Source organism: Leiobunum rupestre, chromosome 6 (genome assembly GCF_980474605.1).
Source record: "Leiobunum rupestre chromosome 6, qqLeiRupe1.1.hap1, whole genome shotgun sequence".
Taxonomy (NCBI): domain Eukaryota; kingdom Metazoa; phylum Arthropoda; class Arachnida; order Opiliones; family Sclerosomatidae; genus Leiobunum; species Leiobunum rupestre.
The window spans coordinates 29870591-29877679 of record NC_143389.1 but is presented as its reverse complement, the minus strand read 5'-3'; positions in this window follow the sequence as shown (position 1 = coordinate 29877679).

Genomic DNA, 7089 nt, shown 5'->3' with positions numbered 1-7089 from the left:
TTGGCATTTCAACACGGCAATCTGCCAGATAAATGGATTTTGGAGCTGGAATTAGTTCAAAATTTATATTTATTTTCTTAGTGTGGTTAACAAAACAGAGCTGCCAGGTTTATTTATATCAATAATTATTAAAGTTTATTGATTTGTTAATCAATTGCTTGTGTCAATGTTTCTTCAAAACCCTGTTTGACTGAAGAAATTTACCAAAATTTGGCATTTCAACACGGCAATCTTGCAAGATAAATGGATTTTGGAGCTGGAATTAATTCAAAATTTATATTTATTTTCTTAGTGTAGTTAAAAAAACAGAGCTGCCAGGCTTATTTATATCATTAATTAATCAAGTTTATTGATTTGTTAATCAATTGCTAGTGTCAATGTATCTTCAAAACCCTGTTTGATTGAAGAAATTTACCAAAATTTGGCATTTCAACACGGCAATCTGCCAGATAAATGGATTTTGGAGCTGGAATTAATTCAAAATATATATTTATTTTCTTATTGTGGTTAACAAAACAGAGCTGCCAGGCTTATTTATATCAATAATTATTCAAGTTTATTGATTTGTTAATCAATTGCTAGTGTCAATGTATCTTCAAAACCCTGTTTGACTGAAGAAATTTACCAAAATTTGGCATTTTAACACGGCAATCTGCCAGATATATGTATTTTGGAGCTGGAATTAATTCAAAATTTATATTTATTTTCTTAGTGTGGTTAACAAAACAGAGCTGCCAGGCTTATTTATATCAATAAATATTCAAGTTTATTGATTTGTTAATCAATTGCTAGTGTCAATGTATCTTCAAAACCCTGTTTGACTGAAGAAATTTACCAAAATTTGGCATTTCAACACGGCAATCTGCCAGATAAATGGATTTTGGAGCTGGAATTAAATCAAAATTTATATTTATTTTCTTAGTGTGGTTAACAAAACAGAGCTGCCAGGCTTATTTATATGAATAATTATTCAAGTTTATTGATTTGTTATCAATTGCTAGTGTCAATGTATCTTCAAAATCCTGTTTGACTGAAGAAATTTACCAAAATTTGTCATTTCAACATGGCAATCTGCTAGATAAATTGATTTTGGAGCTGGAATTAATTCAAAATTTATATTTATTTTCTTAGTGTGGTTAACAAAACAGAGCTGCCAGGCTTATTTATATCAATATATATTCAAGTTTATTGATTTGTTAATCAATTGCTTGTGTCAATGTTTCTTCAAAACCCTGTTTGACTGAAGAAATTTACCAAAATTTGGCATTTCAACACGGCAATCTTGCAAGATAAATGGATTTTGGAGCTGGAATTAATTCAAAATTTATATTTATTTTCTTAGTGTAGTTAAAAAAACAGAGCTGCCAGGCTTATTAATATCATTAATTAATCAAGTTTATTTATTTGTTAATCAATTGCTAGTGTCAATGTATCTTCAAAACCCCGTTTGACTGAAGAAATTTACCAAAATTTGGAATTTCAACACGGCAATCTGCCAGATAAAGGATTTTGGAGCTGCAATTAATTCAAAATTTATATTTATTTTCTTAGTGTGGTTAACAAAACAGAGCTGCCAGGTTTATTTATATCAATAATTATTAAAGTTTATTGATTTGTTAATCAATTGCTTGTGTCAATGTTTCTTCAAAACCCTGTTTGACTGAAGAAATTTACCAAAATTTGGCATTTCAACACGGCAATCTTGCAAGATAAATGGATTTTGGAGCTGGAATTAATTCAAAATTTATATTTATTTTCTTAGTGTAGTTAAAAAAACAGAGCTGCCAGGCTTATTTATATCATTAATTAATCAAGTTTATTGATTTGTTAATCAATTGCTAGTGTCAATGTATCTTCAAAACCCTGTTTGATTGAAGAAATTTACCAAAATTTGGCATTTCAACACGGCAATCTGCCAGATAAATGGATTTTGGAGCTGGAATTAATTTAAAATTTATATTTATTTTCCTAGTGTGGTTAACAAAACAGAGCTGCCAGGCTTATTTATATCAATAAATATTCAAGTTTATTGATTTGTTAATCAATTGCTAGTGTCAATGCATCTTTAAAACCCTGTTGATTGAAGAAATTTACCAAAATTTGGCATTTCAACACGGCAATCTGCCAGATAAATGGATTTTGGAGCTGGAATTAGTTCAAAATTTATATTTATTTTCTTAGTGTGGTTAACAAAACAGAGCTGCCAGGTTTATTTATATCAATAATTATTAAAGTTTATTGATTTGTTAATCAATTGCTTGTGTCAATGTTTCTTCAAAACCCTGTTTGACTGAAGAAATTTACCAAAATTTGGCATTTCAACACGGCAATCTTGCAAGATAAATGGATTTTGGAGCTGGAATTAATTCAAAATTTATATTTATTTTCTTAGTGTAGTTAAAAAAACAGAGCTGCCAGGCTTATTTATATCATTAATTAATCAAGTTTATTGATTTGTTAATCAATTGCTAGTGTCAATGTATCTTCAAAACCCTGTTTGATTGAAGAAATTTACCAAAATTTGGCATTTCAACACGGCAATCTGCCAGATAAATGGATTTTGGAGCTGGAATTAATTCAAAATTTATATTTATTTTCTTAGTGTAGTTAAAAAAACAGAGCTGCCAGGCTTATTTATATCATTAATTAATCAAGTTTATTTATTTGTTAATCAATTGCTAGTGTCAATGTATCTTCAAAACCCCGTTTGACTGAAGAAATTTACCAAAATTTGGAATTTCAACACGGCAATCTGCCAGATAAAGGATTTTGGAGCTGCAATTAATTCAAAATTTATATTTATTTTCTTAGTGTGGTTAACAAAACAGAGCTGCCAGGTTTATTTATATCAATAATTATTAAAGTTTATTGATTTGTTAATCAATTGCTTGTGTCAATGTTTCTTCAAAACCCTGTTTGACTGAAGAAATTTACCAAAATTTGGCATTTCAACACGGCAATCTTGCAAGATAAATGGATTTTGGAGCTGGAATTAATTCAAAATTTATATTTATTTTCTTAGTGTAGTTAAAAAAACAGAGCTGCCAGGCTTATTTATATCATTAATTAATCAAGTTTATTGATTTGTTAATCAATTGCTAGTGTCAATGTATCTTCAAAACCCTGTTTGATTGAAGAAATTTACCAAAAATTTGGCATTTCAACACGGCAATCTGCCAGATAAATGGATTTTGGAGCTGGAATTAATTTAAAATTTATATTTATTTTCCTAGTGTGGTTAACAAAACAGAGCTGCCAGGCTTATTTATATCAATAAATATTCAAGTTTATTGATTTGTTAATCAATTGCTAGTGTCAATGCATCTTTAAAACCCTGTTGATTGAAGAAATTTACCAAAATTTGGCATTTCAACACGGCAATCTTGCAAGATAAATGGATTTTGGAGCTGGAATTAATTCAAAATTTATATTTATTTTCTTAGTGTAGTTAAAAAAACAGAGCTGCCAGGCTTATTTATATCATTAATTAATCAAGTTTATTGATTTGTTAATCAATTGCTAGTGTCAATGTATCTTCAAAACCCTGTTTGATTGAAGAAATTTACCAAAATTTGGCATTTCAACACGGCAATCTGACAGATAAATGGATTTTGGAGCTGGAATTAATTCAAAATATATATTTTTTTTCTTAGTGTGGTTAACAAAACAGAGCTGCCAGGCTTATTTATAGCAATAATTATTCAAGTTTATTGATTTGTTAATCAATTGCTAGTGTCAATGCATCTTTAAAACCCTGTTGATTGAAGAAATTTACCAAAATTTGGCATTTCAACACGGCAATCTGCCAGATAAATGGATTTTGGAGCTGGAATTAATTCAAAATTTATATTTATTTTCTTAGTGTGATTAACAAAACAGAGCTGCCAGGCTTATTTTTATCGTTAATTATTCAAGTTTATTGATTTGTTAATCAATTGCTAGTGTCAATGTATCTTCAAAACCCTGTTTGACTGAAGAAATTTACCAAAATTTGGCATTTCAACACGGCAATCTGCCAGATAAAGGATTTTGGAGCTGCAATTAATTCAAAATTTATATTTATTTTCTTAGTGTGGTTAACAAAACAGAGCTGCCAGGTTTATTTATATCAATAATTATTAAAGTTTATTGATTTGTTAATCAATTGCTTGTGTCAATGTTTCTTCAAAACCCTGTTTGACTGAAGAAATTTACCAAAATTTGGCATTTCAACACGGCAATCTGCAAGATAAATGGATTTTGGAGCTGGAATTAATTCAAAATTTATATTTATTTTCTTAGTGTGGTTAACAAAACAGAGCTGCCAGGCTTAATTATATCAATAATTATTCAAGTTTATTGATTTGTTAATCAATTGCTAGTGTCAATGTATCTTCAAAACCCTGTTTGACTGAAGAAATTTACCAAAATTTGGCATTTCAACACGGCAATCTGCCAGATAAATGGATTTTGGAGCTGGAATTAATTCAAAATTTATATTTATTTTCTTAGTGTGCTTAACAAAACAGAGCTGCCAGGTTTATTTATATCAATAATTATTAAAGTTTATTGATTTGTTAATCAATTGCTTGTGTCAATGTTTCTTCAAAACCCTGTTTGACTGAAGAAATTTACCAAAATTTGGCATTTCAACACGGCAATCTGCAAGATAAATGGATTTTGGAGCTGGAATTAATTCAAAATTTATATTTATTTTCTTAGTGTGGTTAACAAAACAGAGCTGCCAGGCTTATTTATATCAATAATTATTCAAGTTTATTGATTTGTTAATCAATTGCTAGTGTCAATGTATCTTCAAAACCCTGTTTGACTGAAGAAATTTACCAAAATTTGGCATTTCAACACGGCAATCTGCCAGATAAATGGATTTTGGAGCTGGAATTAATTCAAAATTTATATTTATTTTCTTAGTGTGCTTAACAAAACAGAGCTGCCAGGCTTATTTATATCAATAATTATTCAAGTTTATTGATTTGTTAATCAATTGCTATTGTCAATATTTCTTCAAAACCAAGTTTGACTGAAGAAATTTACCAAAATTTGGCATTTCAACACGGCAATCTGCCAGATAAATGGATTTTGGAGCTGGAAATATTCATAATTCTTAAGAATTAATTCTAAATTTATATTTATTTTCTTAGTGTGGTTAACAAAACAGAGCTGCCAGGCTTATTTATATCAATAAATATTCAAGTTTATTGATTTGTTAATCAATTGCTAGTGTCAATGCATCTTTAAAACCCTGTTTGATTGAAGAAATTTACCAAAATTTGGAATTTCAACACGGCAATCTGCCAGATAAATGGATTTTGGAGCTGCAATTAATTCAAAATGTATATTTATTTTCTTAGTGTGGTTAACAAAACAGAGCTGCCAGGTTTATTTATATCAATAATTATTAAAGTTTATTGATTTGTTAATCAATTGCTATTGTCAATATTTCTTCAAAACCAAGTTTGACTGAAGAAATTTACCAAAATTTGGCATTTCAACACGGCAATCTGCAAGATAAATGGATTTTGGAGCTAAAATTAATTCAAAATTTATATTTATTTTCTTAGTGTAGTTAACAAAACAGAGCTGCCAGGCTTATTTATATCAATAATTAATCAAGTTTATTGATTTGTTAATCAATTGCTAGTGTCAATGTATCTTCAAAACCCTGTTTGATTGAAGAAATTTACCAAAATTTGGCATTTCAACACGGCAATCTGCCAGATAAATGGATTTTGGAGCTGGAATTAATTCAAAATTTATATTTATTTTCTTAGTGTGCTTAACAAAACAGAGCTGCCAGGCTTATTTATATCAATAATTATTCAAGTTTATTGATTTGTTAATCAATTGCTATTGTCAATATTTCTTCAAAACCAAGTTTGACTGAAGAAATTTACCAAAATTTGGCATTTCAACACGGCAATCTGCCAGATAAATGGATTTTGGAGCTGGAAATATTCATAATTCTTAAGAATTAATTCTAAATTTATATTTATTTTCTTAGTGTGGTTAACAAAACAGAGCTGCCAGGCTTATTTATATCAATAAATATTCAAGTTTATTGATTTGTTAGTCAATTGCTAGTGTCAATGCATCTTTAAAACCCTGTTTGATTGAAGAAATTTACCAAAATTTGGAATTTCAACACGGCAATCTGCCAGATAAATGGATTTTGGAGCTGCAATTAATTCAAAATGTATATTTATTTTCTTAGTGTGGTTAACAAAACAGAGCTGCCAGGTTTATTTATATCAATAATTATTAAAGTTTATTGATTTGTTAATCAATTGCTATTGTCAATATTTCTTCAAAACCAAGTTTGACTGAAGAAATTTACCAAAATTTGGCATTTCAACACGGCAATCTGCAAGATAAATGGATTTTGAAGCTGCAATTAATTCAAAATTTATATTTATTTTCTTAGTGTGGTTAACAAAACATAGCTGCCAGGCTTATTTATATCAATAATTAATCAAGTTTATTGATTTGTTAATCAATTGCTAGTGTCAATGTATCTTCAAAACCCTGTTTGATTGAAGAAATTTACCAAAATTTGGCATTTCAACAAGGCAATCTGACAGATAAATGGATTTTGAAGCTGGAATTAATTCCAAATTTATATTTATTTTCTTAGTGTGGTTAACAAAACATAGCTGCCAGGCTTATTTATATCAATAATTATTCAAGTTTATTGATTTGTTAATCAATTGCTAGTGTCAATGCATCTTTAAAACCCTGTTTGATTGAAGAAATTTACCTAAATTTGGAATTTCAACACGGCAATCTGCCAGATAAATGGATTTTGGAGCTGGAATTAATTCAAAATTTATATTTATTTTCTTAGTGTGGTTAACAAAACAGAGCTGCCAGGCTTATTTATATCAATAATTATTCAAGTTTATTGATTTGTTAATCAATTGCTAGTGTCAATGTATCTTCAAAACCCTGTTTGACTGAAGAAATTTACCAAATTTGGCATTTCAACACGGCAATCTGCCAGATAAAGGATTTCGGAGCTGGAATTAATTCAAAATTTATATTTATTTTCTTAGTGTGGTTAACAAAACAGAGCTGCCAGGTTTATTTATATCA